The sequence below is a fragment of the Lithobates pipiens genome, unplaced genomic scaffold, assembly GCF_037356315.1.
Source record: "Lithobates pipiens isolate NorthernLeopardFrog02 unplaced genomic scaffold, aLitPip1_a1.2 Scaffold_30, whole genome shotgun sequence".
NCBI classification, from domain to species: Eukaryota; Metazoa; Chordata; class Amphibia; order Anura; family Ranidae; genus Lithobates; species Lithobates pipiens.
The window spans coordinates 44,479,025-44,494,681 of NW_027507791.1; the positions used below are offsets into that span (position 1 = coordinate 44,479,025).

Sequence of the window (15,657 nt, forward strand, 5' to 3'; positions counted from 1 at the left end):
TGTTGTGTGTAACTTCACTTCCGTAACATTATGTGATGGTTTCGCTGAACTGTATTGCCGAAACTATGTTGGAACGCACGGCGCAAGTGTTTGGAACGCATCGCGCATGCGCAGTACGCAACAACGTGGCCCGTGTTTGTGTTGTGTGTAACATCACTTCCGTAACATTATGTGATGGTTTCGCTGAACTGTATTGCCGAAACTATGTTGGAACGCACGGCGCGAGCGTTTGGAACGCATCGCGCATGCGCAGTACGCAACAACGTCACTTCCGCACCATCCTGTGATAGGCAGCAAACTGTGACACTACACGGGCAGAAGGCGTCAGCAGAGCGCGCTGTGTGCTTTCTGGTCGGCCACGTACATCACTCTATGGTTTCCGGGCGCTACCTCTTCCGGGCAGTAGGTGTCAGCAGAGCGCGCTGTATTCCTTCTTGCTTACGTTACTCTATAGTCCTGCCTTAGTAGAACGCAGTGCCTCCCCCCTGCCAGCAGGTGTCAGCCGAGCGCGCTGTGTACTGTCTGTCCGGCTGCTCGTCCTCAGTGGTGACCTGAGGCTAGAGTGAAGTTGGTGAGAATAAACAAGCAGAGAGGCCTGAGGAGTCCCAGGGGCCCCTGAACGCCAGCCCCGAACCCCAGAGGGGCCCCACCACCTGCAGGTAACTCGTCCTGGACCCATTCTGCACCCCCGGTCCTATTATCTATAGTCTGTGTGCACTTAGCTGTGTAATGTGTGTTCTGTGTAATGCTATTCACTATATCTGTGTGTATACAGGACATATATGTGTGTGTATATATATATATATATATATATCTCCTATTAACAGCTGTTATTATAAATAATGCACTGAGATATATATGAGGCATTACATCCATGTTTGTAATATGCTATCAGTGGGAGCAATAGTGCCCCATCATTGGTGTTAGTGGGAGGAATAGTGCCGTATCAGTGGGAGGAATAGTGCCCCATCATTGTTATCAGTGGGAGAAATAGTGCCCCATCATTGTTGTCAGTGGGAGAAATAGTGCCCCATCATTGTTGTCAGTGGGAGAAATAGTGCCCCATCATTGTTGTCAGTGGGAGGAATAGTGCCCCATCATTGTTGTCAGTGGGAGGAATAGTGCCCCATCATTGTTATCAGTGGGAGGAATAGTGCCCCATCATTGTTATCAGTGGGAGGAATAGTGCCCCATCATTGTTATCAGTGGGAGGAATAGTGCCCCATCATTGGTGTCAGTGGAAGGAATAGTGCCCCATCATTGGTGTCAGTGGGAGGAATAGTGCCCCATCATTGGTGTCAGTGGGAGGAATAGTGCCCCATCATTGGTGTCCGTGGGGGGGAATAGTGCCCCATCATTGGTGTCCGTGGGGGGGAATAGTGCCCCATCATTGGTGTCCGTGGGGGGGAATAGTGCCCCATCATTGGTGTCCGTGGAAGGAATAGTGCCCCATCATTGGTGTCAGTGGAAGGAATAGTGCCCCATCATTGGTGTCAGTGGAAGGAATAGTGCCCCATCATTGGTGTCAGTGGGGGGGAATAGTGCCCCATCATTGGTGTCCGTGGGGGGGGAATAGTGCCCCATCATTGGTGTCCGTGGGGGGGGGGAATAGTGCCCCATTATTGGTGTCCGTGGGGGGGGGGGAATAGTGCCCCATCATTGGTGTCAGTGGGGGGAATAGTGCCCCATCATTGGTGTCAGTGGGAGGAATAGTGCCCCATCATTGGTGTCAGTGGGAGGAATAGTGCCCCATCATTGGTGTCAGTGGGAGGAATAGTGCCCCATCATTGGTGTCAGTGGGAGGAATAGTGCCCCATCATTGGTGTCAGTGGGAGGAATAGTGCCCCATCATTGGTGTCAGTGGGAGGAATAGTGCCCCATCATTGGTGTCAGTGGGAGGAATAGTGCCCCATCATTGGTGTCAGTGGGGGGGGAATAGTGCCCCATCATTGGTGTCAGTGGGGGGGGAATAGTGCCCCATCATTGGTGTCCGTGGGGGGAATAGTACCCCATCATTGGTGTCCGTGGGGGGGAATAGTGCCCCATCATTGGTGTCCGTGGGGGGAATAGTGTCCCATCATTGGTGTCCGTGGGGGGAATAGTGTCCCATCATTGGTGTCCGTGGGGGGAATAGTGTCCCATCATTGGTGTCCGTGGGGGGAATAGTGTCCCATCATTGGTGTCCGTGGGGGGAATAGTGCCCCATCATTGGTGTCCGTGGGGGGAATAGTGCCCCATCATTGGTGTCCGTGGGGGGAATAGTGTCCCATCATTGGTGTCCGTGGGGGGAATAGTGCCCCATCATTGGTGTCCGTGGGGGGGAATAGTGTGCCAAAGACAATTTAAATATAAGTAAAGGGCTGTGATTTGGAGACCCCTGGTATAGGTGGTGTAGCACTTTCATGTGGTGCTGTGATTGGCTATATAATACAGGTATACAGTAATTCACAAAAGTCAGTACACCCCTCACATTACACTCACTTTTGTTGCCAGCGGTTTAGACATTAATGGCTGTGTGTTGAGTTATTTTGAGGGGACAGAAAATGTACACTGTTATACAAGCTGTACACTCACTACTTTACATTGTAGACAAGTGTCATTTCTTCAGTGTTGTCACATGAAAAGATTTTACAAAAAAATGTGAGGGGTGTACTTACTTTTGTGAGATACACTATATGTATAATGTGTGTTTGTATATATGTGGTCAAATCTTCAAATCTTTTAAGATCCGGTTGAAAAAAAAAAAAAAAAAAAAAGGCCCTGAATCAATGGCCTCCTGTCACATGACACCCATCTAACAGTCGATGGGAACACTGAGTGAATGAGGTTTAGTTTTTCCTGTGGGTGCTGTGTGCCATCTCCCGCTGGTCCCTCGCCCGCTCTTTGCAGCCACTTCCTGTCTGCATGCGCTCCCAGCTACGTCTGCATTCCTCAAGGTGAGTTTCCTGATGGTGACAACACAGATGCACAATTAGGAGACGGGGACAGAGTGTTGTCGTTCCCCCCCCCCCCCTATAAAAGGAAATGCCTGAAGAGGACCTCCATGGCAGAATCTACAAATTTTGCAAGCTGCAGATTAAAAAAAATAATAATAATTTCTCATGAAATGATGTCACCGTATTAAAAAATTCTTCATATGTTAATGGTTGTGCTTCCATAAACGTGGCAAGCTCTATACCATGGCTGTACCAATATATGGCGGTGGGGGAGGGGGGGGGGGGTTGGGGGGGGGCGACTGGAGGGTCCAAAGTGTAATGGTAAGCCTGGCGGGATCCGTGTATTGGGTGTACCCAATGGGTGCAGAAGCTGTGTGCGTATCGATCACATGACACCTCCGGAGGGTTATGGACAATTCTTTTATATTTACTATTCTATCATTGCCTCTACATTGTGTTTTCTGTTTGCTCAGGAACAGACCTGAAGCTTTTGTTATTCAGGCCACAGCAGCAACTCGTGGGCTGTTGGTGCCGGTTTTAATAGATCTGTTCACAGCAGACGCTTCCCACCGGACAAGAATGGTGCCCCATCATTGGTGTCGGTGGGAGGAATAGTGCCCCATCATTGGTATCAGTGGGAGGAATAGTGCCCCATCATTGGTATCAGTGGGAGGAATAGTGCCCCATCATTGGTGTCAGTGGGAGGAATAGTGCCCCATCATTGGTGTTGGTGGGAGGAATAGTGCCCCATCATTGGTGTCGGTGGGAGGAATAGTGCCCCATCATTGGTGTCGGTGGGAGGAATAGTGCCCCATCATTGGTGTCGGTGGGAGGAATAGTGCCCCATCATTGGTGTCGGTGGGAGGAATAGTGCCCCATCATTGGTGTCGGTGGGAGGAATAGTGCCCCATCATTGGTGTCGGTGGGAGGAATAGTGCCCCATCATTGGTGTCAGTGGGAGGAATAATGCCTCATCATTGGTGTCGGTGGCAGGAATAGTGCCCCATCATTGGTGTCGGTGGGAGGAATAGTGCCCCATCATTGGTGTCGGTGGGAGGAATAGTGCCCCATCATTGGTGTCGGTGGGAGGAATAGTGCCCCATCATTGGTGTCGGTGGGAGGAATAGTGCCCCATCATTGGTGTCAGTGGGAGGAATAGTGCCTCATCATTGGTGTCGGTGGGAGGAATAGTGCCCCATCATTGGTGTCAGTGGGAGGAATAGTGCCTCATCATTGGTATCAGTGGGAGGAATAGTGCCCCATCATTGGTATCAGTGGGAGGAATAGTGCCCCATCATTGGTGTCAGTGGCAGGAATAGTGCCTCATCATTGGTGTCGGTGGCAGGAATAGTGCCCCATCATTGGTATCAGTGGGAGGAATAGTGCCTCATCATTGGTGTCAGTGGGAGGAATAGTGCCCCATCATTGGTGTCAGTGGGAGGAATAGTGGCTCATCATTGGTGTCAGTGGCAGGAATAGTGCCTCATCATTGGTATCAGTGGGAGGAATAGTGCCCCATCATTGGTATCAGTGGGAGGAATAGTGCCCCATCATTGGTGTCAGTGGCAGGAATAGTGCCTCATCATTGGTGTCAGTGGCAGGAATAGTGCCTCATCATTGGTGACAGAGGGAGGAATAGTGCCTCATCATTGGTGTCAGTGGGAGGAATAGTGCCCCATCATTGGTATTGGTGGGAGGAATAGTGCCCCATCATTGGTGTCAGTGGGAGGAATAGTGCCCCATCATTGGTATCAGTGGGAGGAATAGTGCCCCATCATTGGTGTCAGTGGCAGGAATAGTGCCTCATCATTGGTGTCAGTGGCAGGAATAGTGCCTCATCATTGGTGTCAGTGGCAGGAATAGTGCCTCATCATTGGTGACAGAGGGAGGAATAGTGCCTCATCATTGGTGTCAGTGGGAGGAATAGTGCCCCATCATTGGTGTCAGTGGGAGGAATAGTGCCTCATCATTGGTATCAGTGGGAGGAATAGTGCCCCATCATTGGTATCAGTGGGAGGAATAGTGCCCCATCATTGGTGTCAGTGGCAGGAATAGTGCCTCATCATTGGTATCAGTGGCAGGAATAGTGCCCCATCATTGGTATTGGTGGGAGGAATAGTGCCCCATCATTGGTGTCGGTGGGAGGAATAGTGCCTCATCATTGGTATCGGTGGCAGGAATAGTGCCCCATCATTGGTGTCGGTGGGAGGAATAGTGCCCCATCATTGGTGTCGGTGGGAGGAATAGTGTCCCATCATTGGTGTCGGTGGGAAGAATTGTGCCCCATCATTGGTGTCGGTGGGAAGAATTGTGCCCCATCATTGGTGTCGGTGGGAAGAATTGTGCCCCATCATTGGTGTCGGTGGGAAGAATTGTGCCCCATCATTGGTGTCGGTGGGAAGAATTGTGCCCCATCATTGGTGTCGGTGGGAAGAATTGTGCCCCATCATTGGTGTCGGTGGGAAGAATTGTGCCCCATCATTGGTGTCGGTGGGAAGAATTGTGCCTCATCATTGGTATCGGTGGCAGGAATAGTGCCCCATCATTGGTGTCGGTGGGAGGAATAGTGTCCCATCATTGGTGTCGGTGGGAAGAATTGTGCCCCATCATTGGTGTCGGTGGGAAGAATTGTGCCCCATCATTGGTGTCGGTGGGAAGAATTGTGCCCCATCATTGGTGTCGGTGGGAAGAATTGTGCCCCATCATTGGTGTCGGTGGGAAGAATTGTGCCCCATCATTGGTGTCGGTGGGAGGAATAGTGCCCCATCATTGGTGTCGGTGGGAGGAATAGTGTCCCATCATTGGTGTCGGTGGGAAGAATTGTGCCCCATCATTGGTGTCGGTGGGAAGAATTGTGCCCCATCATTGGTGTCGGTGGGAAGAATTGTGCCCCATCATTGGTGTCGGTGGGAGGAATAGTGTCCCATCATTGGTGTCGGTGGGAAGAATTGTGCCCCATCATTGGTGTCGGTGGGAAGAATTGTGCCCCATCATTGGTGTCGGTGGGAAGAATTGTGCCCCATCATTGGTGTCGGTGGGAAGAATTGTGCCCCATCATTGGTGTCGGTGGGAAGAATTGTGCCCCATCATTGGTGTCGGTGGGAAGAATTGTGCCCCATCATTGGTGTCGGTGGGAAGAATTGTGCCTCATCATTGGTATCGGTGGCAGGAATAGTGCCCCATCATTGGTGTCGGTGGGAGGAATAGTGTCCCATCATTGGTGTCGGTGGGAAGAATTGTGCCCCATCATTGGTGTCGGTGGGAAGAATTGTGCCCCATCATTGGTGTCGGTGGGAGGAATAGTGCCTCATCATTGGTATCGGTGGCAGGAATAGTGCCCCATCATTGGTGTCGGTGGGAGGAATAGTGCCCCATCATTGGTATCAGTGGGAGGAATAGTGTCCCATCATTGGTGTCGGTGGGAGGAATAGTGTCCCATCATTGGTGTCGGTGGGAGGAATAGTGCCCCATCATTGGTGTCGGTGGGAGGAATAGTGCCCCATCATTGGTGTCCGTGGGGGGAATAGTGCCCCATCACTGGTGTCGGTGGGAGGAATAGTGCCCCATCATTTGTGTCAGTGGGAGGAATAGTGCCCCATCATTGGTGTCGGTGGGAGGAATAGTGCCCCATCATTGGTATCAGTGGGAGGAATAGTGCCCCATCATTGGTGTCAGTGGGAGGAATAGTGTCCCATCATTGGTGTCGGTGGGAAGAATTGTGCCCCATCATTGGTGTCGGTGGGAGGAATAGTGCCCCATCATTGGTGTCGGTGGGAGGAATAGTGCCCCATCATTGGTATCGGTGGGAGGAATAGTGCCCCATCATTGGTGTCGGTGGGAGGAATAGTGTCCCATCATTGGTGTCGGTGGGAAGAATTGTGCCCCATCATTGGTGTCGGTGGGAAGAATTGTGCCCCATCATTGGTGTCGGTGGGAGGAATAGTGCCCCATCATTGGTGTCGGTGGGAGGAATAGTGCCCCATCATTTGTGTCGGTGGGAGGAATAGTGTCCCATCATTGGTGTCGGTGGGAAGAATTGTGCCCCATCATTGGTGTCGGTGGGAAGAATTGTGCCCCATCATTGGTGTCGGTGGGAGGAATTGTGCCCCATCATTGGTGTCGGTGGGAGGAATAGTGCCCCATCATTTGTGTCGGTGGGAGGAATAGTGTCCCATCATTGGTGTCGGTGGGAAGAATTGTGCCCCATCATTGGTGTCGGTGGGAAGAATTGTGCCCCATCATTGGTGTCGGTGGGAAGAATTGTGCCCCATCATTGGTGTCGGTGGGAGGAATAGTGCCTCATCATTGGTATCGGTGGCAGGAATAGTGCCCCATCATTGGTGTCGGTGGCAGGAATAGTGCCCCATCATTGGTGTCAGTGGGAGGAATAGTGCCCCATCATTGGTGTCGGTGGGAGGAATAGTGTCCCATCATTGGTGTCGGTGGGAAGAATTGTGCCCCATCATTGGTGTCGGTGGGAAGAATTGTGCCCCATCATTGGTGTCGGTGGGAGGAATAGTGTCCCATCATTGGTGTCGGTGGGAGGAATAGTGTCCCATCATTGGTGTCGGTGGGAAGAATTGTGCCCCATCATTGGTGTCGGTGGGAGAAATAGTGCCCCATCATTGGTGTCGGTGGGAGGAATAGTGCCCCATCATTGGTGTCGGTGGGAGGAATAGTGCCCCATCATTGGTGTCCGTGGGGGGAATAGTGCCCCATCACTGGTGTCGGTGGGAGGAATAGTGCCCCATCATTTGTGTCGGTGGGAGGAATAGTGCCCCATCATTGGTGTCGGTGGGAGGAATAGTGCCCCATCATTGGTATCAGTGGGAGGAATAGTGCCCCATCATTGGTGTCGGTGGGAGAAATAGTGCCCCATCATTGGTGTCAGTGGGAGGAATAGTGCCCCATCATTGGTGTCAGTGGGAGGAATAGTGCCCCATCATTGGTGTCGGTGGGAGAAATAGTGCCCCATCATTGGTGTCGGTGGGAGGAATCATACCCCTGTAGTGTCTTTACACCAAGCGATGGAAAATGTAGCTGATCATGTGACCGCTATAATTTGGCTGTCACATGATTGGGATGTGGCCCTCTTGGCTCCCTATTATGAGCAGACAGAGAGGAGTCTTTCATATCTCCATCACTGTGCTGGGAGCGCGCAGAAAGCTATGCAGCCAATGAAAACATGTGTGCATCACATGGGCATTAAAGCCTTCGCTCTTCCCTGACACACACGTGTTACATGGGCAGCCAGAGGTGAAAATCCCTCCTCCCTTCCTGGAGTCGGTCCACAGATCTCTGCTGCTGGTCTTCTCTTCCATTGTTATTCCATTGCCTTGCATGATCCTACTGAGCCCCCCCACCCCCCCTACATGGGACAGACCACAAGCTGGGGGTTTGGACTTTGCTTCCTATGCATGTTGAATCCGGCAACAGAGGACTAGATGGCTCATGCATGCTGAGTGGTGCTTCCACTCCTGAAAGGGGATCGGGGGGTGGGGGGGGATTTCTATGCTGTAATCATTGCATGCTCCAAAATAAAAGTTCAGGGAAGCGGCACAGGGGAAGCAGGAAGCTTCACTACTAAGCAGGTTAGTCAGTCTAGTAGTCTATATTAGTGTATATATATTTATTATTATTTATATATATATATATATATATATATATATATATATATATATATATATTATTATTATAATTATTATTTTTAATATTAGAATTGTTTTATTATTTTTTTTATTATTATTTATTTTTATTATTATATCTATAGATATATAGCTAATTTTTTATTTCTTTTAATATTATTTTTTATATTATAATTGTTTTATAATATATAAAATAATATTATTAAAAGAAATATAAAATATCTATTTTATATAAAATAAATTATTATTATTACATACATATATATATAATTATTTCTATTAATATCCATTTTATATAAAAATATATATTAATAATATTAAAAGAAATATAAAATCTACTTTATATAAAATAAATTATTATATATATATATATATATATATATATATATATATATATATATATATATATATATATATATATATATATATATATATATATATATATATAATAATTTATTTTATATAAAGTAGATTTTATATTTCTTTTAATATTATTAATATATATTTTTATATAAAATGGATATTAATAGAAATAATTATATATATATATATATATATATATGTATGTAATAATAATAATTTATTTTATATTTCTATTATTATTATTATTATATTATATATATTATAATAATAATATTAAAAGAAATATAAAATCTATTTTATATAAAATAAATTATTATATGTATGTATGTTATAATAATAATTTATTTTATATAAAATAGATTTTATATTTCTTTTATTATTAAAAAATATAGATAGATAGATAGATATATAGATATATAGATATTTTATATTTCTTTTAATAATATTATTTTATATATTATATTATAAAACAATTATAATATAAAAAATAATATTAAAAGAAATAAAAAATTTGCTATATATCTATAGATATAATAATAAAAAAAATAATAATAAAAAAATAATATATAAATAATAAAACAATTATAATATTAAAAATAATAATATATTTTTTTTTAAATATATGTAAAAAAAAATAATAATATTAATAGAATAATAATATTGTAAAAAAAATAAAATAATATATAATATTATAAAATTTATTATTTTTTTTAAATCTTTTTCCACGTTCACATACATTGTCCTCCTGCCTCAGCCGGGCCGTAAAGATCCGATTTCCTTTAGAAAACTCGGAGACTTGAGGACTCAGTATATTTGTATTGGGGGTTAAACTGTCAGCTGTAATGTGTGTTGTAATCAGGTGAAGGAATTTGCTCACTCCTAAGTTATGCAATCCTCAGTTGTTGCTACACAGCAACTTCTTCTTGCAGTCAGCTTATGACGTTTGCTGCAAAATCCTGCACAGATATCTCGGCACATCTGCAGGCCTTATCCAGGCCGGAGGGCTCCGGTGAATTCAGACAGATTTGGCAGGTAACGTTTATCCAAACCCAAGAAGAAAAATCTAACATATTGCAGCCTAGGGGCTTGTTTACACTTGCTTCAAATTGTGGCATGTGACACCGTTTTATTTTTTATTTTTATTTTTTAGCACTGTAAATACCAATCAAAGCTCCTCTCACTAAATAAAATGGTTTCCGTACAGTCCTGTTCACACATTGCATTTTGCTTTGCTTCAAAAATGATACCTTGGGGCTTCAAAGTGTCCTCCCAAAGCCTCCATAGAAGTCTGACAGCGCTCGCTTACCGCGCCTGCAGCTTTTTAGAGGCTTTTATTTTATTAGGTATATATAGGTATTGCAGGTATGAGATCTCCCAGGATGCACTAGGAAAACAGCAAGCAAACCAGAAAGATCTCAGCAGTCGCTTCTGATTCATGTGTATGTATGCTGGAAGTGTCTGGTGCGGACGTCACACCTGGTGCGCAATATGGATACCCTATAGTGGAAGGTGAATAGGATTGAGTGAGGACTGAGCGGCAGAGGATCAGCAGAGCTGGGGGAATGCAGCAGAAGAAATGATCAGATGTCACACATGGTAGCAGGGGAGTAATATAGCAGGAGGTGAGCGAGGGGTTAGTATTGAGCGGGGGATCGGCAGAGCTGGGGCGTTACTGCTGAGCGGGGGATCGGCAGAGCTGGGGCGTTACTACTGAGCAGGGGATCGGCAGAGCTGGGGCGTTACTGCTGAGCGGGGGATCGGCAGAGCTGGGGCGTTACTACTGAGCAGGGGATCGGCAGAGCTGGGGCGTTACTGCTGAGCGGGGGATCGGCAGAGCTGGGGCGTTACTACTGAGCAGGGGATCGGCAGAGCTGGGGCGTTACTGCTGAGAGGGAGATCGGCAAAGCTGGGGCGTTACTACTGAGCAGAGGATCGGCAGAGCTGGGGCGTTACTGCTGAGCGGGGGATCGGCAGAGCTGGGGCGTTACTACTGAGCAGGGGATCGGCAGAGCTGGGGCGTTACTACTGAGCGGGGGATCGGCAGAGCTGGGGCGTTACTGCTGAGCGGGGGATCTGCAGAGCTGGGGCGTTACTACAGAGCGGGGGATCGGCGGAGCTGGGGCGTTGCTGCCGAGCCGGGGATCGGCGGAGCTGGGGCGTTGCTGCCGAGCCGGGGATCGGCGGAGCTGGGGCGTTGCTGCCGAGCCGGGGATCGGCGGAGCTGGGGCGTTGCTGCCGAGCCGGGGATCGGCGGAGCTGGGGCGTTGCTGCCGAGCCGGGGATCGGCGGAGCTGGGGCGTTGCTGCCGAGCCGGGGATCGGCGGAGCTGGGGCGTTGCTGCCGAGCCGGGGATCGGCGGAGCTGGGGCGTTGCTGCCGAGCCGGGGATCGGCGGAGCTGGGGCGTTGCTGCCGAGCCGGGGATCGGCGGAGCTGGGGCGTTGCTGCCGAGCCGGGGATCGGCGGAGCTGGGGCGTTGCTGCCGAGCCGGGGATCGGCGGAGCTGGGGCGTTGCTGCCGAGCCGGGGATCGGCGGAGCTGGGGCGTTGCTGCCGAGCCGGGGATCGGCGGAGCTGGGGCGTTGCTGCCGAGCCGGGGATCGGCGGAGCTGGGGCGTTGCTGCCGAGCCGGGGATCGGCGGAGCTGGGGCGTTGCTGCCGAGCCGGGGATCGGCGGAGCTGGGGCGTTAGTACAGAGCGAAGGATCGGCAGAGCTGGGGGGGGGTTAGTACATAGCGAGGGATCGGCAGAGCTGGGGGTCAGTACCGAGAGGGGGATCTGCTGAATAAGGGTACTGATAAGATGGGGAAATGCTTAACGGGAATACTATTGAGCTGGGGTTCTTCTAGGCGCCTTTTAAACAAACAGACACACACAAACGGTATTTGCCAAGCTTTATTAAATTTTCAAAAATAAAATCACTGAAGCATCAAAAACACAAAAAAAAAAAAAGCCTTTTGAAATGGTAGGTGCATCAATGATTGTTAAAGTCAAAACAAGTGTATACAAGCCCTAGCAGTCTTTGGATGTCGTGGCCGCTTTTTGTAATTTTTTTTTTTTAAATGCAAAAAAAATAATAAACATAATATATAACCCGTCGTCCTTTATATTTTTACAAAAAAAAAAAAGTTACCCCAAGTAAATGGATACCAACCATTTCACACTTTAAAATTGCGCACACCGTGTAGCTGAGACAATTGGCACAGAATGTACTGTCCATAGGCGACGCTTCAACCACGTCGGCCTCGGAAGCATTTACCCCCCTTCCTGACCAGGCCATTTTTTTTGTGGTACGGCACTGCGTCGCTTTAACTGACAATTGCGTGGTCGTTGCGATGTACCCAGATAAAATTTATGTCCCCCCCACAAATAGAGCTTTTTCTTGGTGGTATTTGATCACCTCTGAATTTATTTTTATTTTTATTTTTTGCGCTATAAACAAAAAAAAAAAAAAAAGAGCAACAATTTTGGAAAAAAATTTTTTTTACATTCTGTTATTAAACATTTCCAAACAAAATGTAAAAAATGTTTATTTATTCATCAGTTTTGGCTGATCTATATTCTGCTACATGTTTTTGGTAAAAAATAAAAAAGAAATAAATGGCAGTAGGCGTATATTGATTGGTTTGCGCAAAGCAATCTCGTCTTGAGAAATAGAGGATAGATTTATGGCTTTAAAAAAAAAAAAAATGTATTCTTTTTACTAGTAATGGCGGCGAGCAATTTTTAGCGGGTCGGCGACATTGCGCCGGACAGATCAGACACCTAACTGCCCACAAAAGCCAGTTCCCGCGTCGTCGTACAGCTACGGCGATTTGCGGGAACGAGCCACCTTGCCGCAGTATATTGACGGCGGCTTTTCGGGAAGCGGTTAAAAGCCTTTACAGGTCACCGCTGTTAGATGTACAGACGAGGTATGGTGCTGAAATGACGGTTCATGATGTGATGCTTGCACTGATTGCCTCGCATTTATGGGACGGTCGCTGTTTGCGTGCGTGCATTACCCATGTGCGTGTTCTTTTGCACGGGGACAAAAAAAAAAAATTAAAAAAATGTATTTTTTTTTAATTATTATTTATTTACACTTAAATAAAATGTAAAGTGTAAAAATGTTACTTTATTTTTTTATTTTTTTTGTGTGTGTTTAATAAATTTATTTATTTTTTTTATTTTATTTTTTTAATCACTTTTTTTTTGCTGTCACAAGAAATGTAAACATCCCGTTTGACAGCAATATGCACGACTGATCCTCCTTTATAGTGGGATTAGGTGATCTATAAAACCCCCCCAAATCCCTCCTGCCCTTGAAAGCATTCAAAAACTCCCAAGATCTACGTTTTTTTGACAACTTTTTAAATTCTCACTTCCCTGTCCTTAGATCCTGTGATGTCCGCTCCCCGAACGCGTTTCGTCCATCAGCTTTGGGCGCAGGCATCAGCATTGTAAGTAAGGGGAAACCCAGCCTTTAAGCCCTCGGGCTTCAAGGCCCGTTTCCTACTGTGAGTCTCTCTGCGCTTTCTTGAATGTTCCCGTCGTCAGCGGGGGGGGGGGGCTTCTCTCTTTTTTGGGTGGAGCTCCGCTTTAAATGACGTATTAGGTACCTGATTTGGTGGGAAGTGGTTAAAAGCTTGCCGACTAGCCACCGTCGTTATACCGCAGTACGTTGGGCCGGCTGACTCCATGTTGGCCGGAGACCCGCGATCGCGGTGTACAGAGGCAGAACGAGGAACTGCCTTGTGAACGTGGCAATTTTTTTTATTTATTTTTTTTATTTTCTTTCTCCATTCTGCCAGGTGACATGTCAGGAGATTTTCTGTTCCCAGTGATCTCGGTCATATGCCTGGCAGCCCATCCCCCCTACAGTTAGAACACGCTGAGGGAACACACTTAACCCCTTGATCCCCCCCCCCCCCCCCCACAGTGTTAACCCCTTCCCTGCCAGTGACAATTTTTACATCGATGAGTGCATTTTTATAGCGCTGAACACGCTAATAATGTCACTGGTCCCCCAAAAAGTGTCATTTTGGGTCAGACTTGTCCGCTGCAATGTCGCAGTCCCGCTAAAAAACACAGAACGCCACCATTGCCAGTAAAAACAATAAAAACAAAAAAATTTTAAAAAAATTCCTGAATCCTATCCCATAGTTTGTACGTACTATAACTTTTGCGCAAACCAATCAATATACGCCTATTGCTATTCTTAACTGGAAATATGCAGAAAAATATATATCGGCCTAAACTGATGATTACAATTTTTAATAATAATTTTTTTCTTTTTTTTGTATTTTATAGCAAAAAAATAATTGTTTTTTTTTTTCCTTCAAAATTGTCAATCTTTTTTTGTTTTTTATAGTGCAAAAAAAAATTTGGTGATTAAATACCACCAAAAGAAAGCTCTATTTGAAGGAAAAGAAGGACATCAATTTTATTTGGGTACCACGTCACGTGACCGCGCAATTGTCAGTTAAAATAACGCATTGCCGTATCGCAAAAAATTAACCTGGTCATTAAAGGGGGGGGGGGGGCAAATCCTTCCCGTGTCTTTAGTGGTTTAATTTCCCATAACACCCTACGGACCAGGTGACCAGCTAATAAGAGGAGAGGAGGCGGAAAGCAGAAGTGAGTGCCATTGAGCATAAACACTTCAGTAGGGTGGCTGATGATAGAAGTAAGGGGGCGGGGCTGTGACACGGAAGTTACCACCTGCTTGCATCATGGAGTCACACTGAAGGGTAGAGCTGACCTATGACATGGAGAGCAGTGATGGGAGAAAGGACTGGCTGAGCCAATATTGCAGGTACACCGCGCCCGTAATTACCACCAATAAAGACGTTTTACTTTTTGGATTGAGGTTTTATGTCTTTATAAACACAAGTTTGCCATAAATACCTGTATTGGAGGGGAAGCACTGTGTGTTTTTGTGTTTTTTATTTTTATTTTTTTTATGCTTTTGTTATGTGTGTTTTTTTTATTTTATTTTTGTTTGTTTTTTTTTCTTTTTTTTTTCTTATGCTTTTAATGTATAACTTTTGTGTTCTGTATTCTCCTCACCTTTTACATAGAAACAAAAGCTTTACAGAAATAATAATTGTAAACCCTCTCCATATAACTTTTTTAGCGGGGTGGGGGGGGGGGGGGGCTTACTAAATCTGGTGCAGATCTGAATATTAACCAATCGGCTTCCAGCTTTTATTGTCAACAAGCTGAAGTTAGAAGCTGGTTGGTTGCTGAGCACAGCAGGCCCCCAGATTCTGAGTGCTCCAGTTTTAGTAACTCTCCCCCCCCCTCCCCCCCCCCCACCACCACGTTCATGGAATTTGAAAAGTCTTATTTTTTTTATTTTTTTAAATATGCAGCTTTCATTTAAATAATCCCCGGTGATCCTGCCTTGAATGCCCTTGTTCAGGCACTTCCTGTTATGGGGTGACGACTCTCTGTCCCCAGTTGCCTTCTTGCAGTGTCACTCCGTCACATGGACTTCTTCTGATGGAGATTACAGGCTGCTGTTTAAACACACACAGTTATTAGGTAGGTTTGGTCCCTCCGGTGTGACCGACAAGAACCCGCCCTGGGAAATGCGTTGCAGCCATCGCCGGAAAGCCTTGTAGACGGATGTGGATGCCAAATGGGCCCCAGGAGATCAGCAACACTTAATATTTGATGGGCTATAAAAATTGGCAATTGTTTTTTTGTTATGCATGTCCAATATACTGTTT

General features: G+C 46.4%; 1 protein-coding gene across 1 annotated transcript in view; it reads left to right on the forward strand.

The window, feature by feature from the left end:
- Positions 1-505: 505 nt before the first annotated feature.
- Positions 506-15,657, forward strand: part of MINDY1 (MINDY lysine 48 deubiquitinase 1) — a gene marked incomplete in the record, with an annotated part of 44,666 nt that continues 29,514 nt past the window's right edge. The window contains 1 exon segment of the mRNA XM_077464116.1: positions 506-659.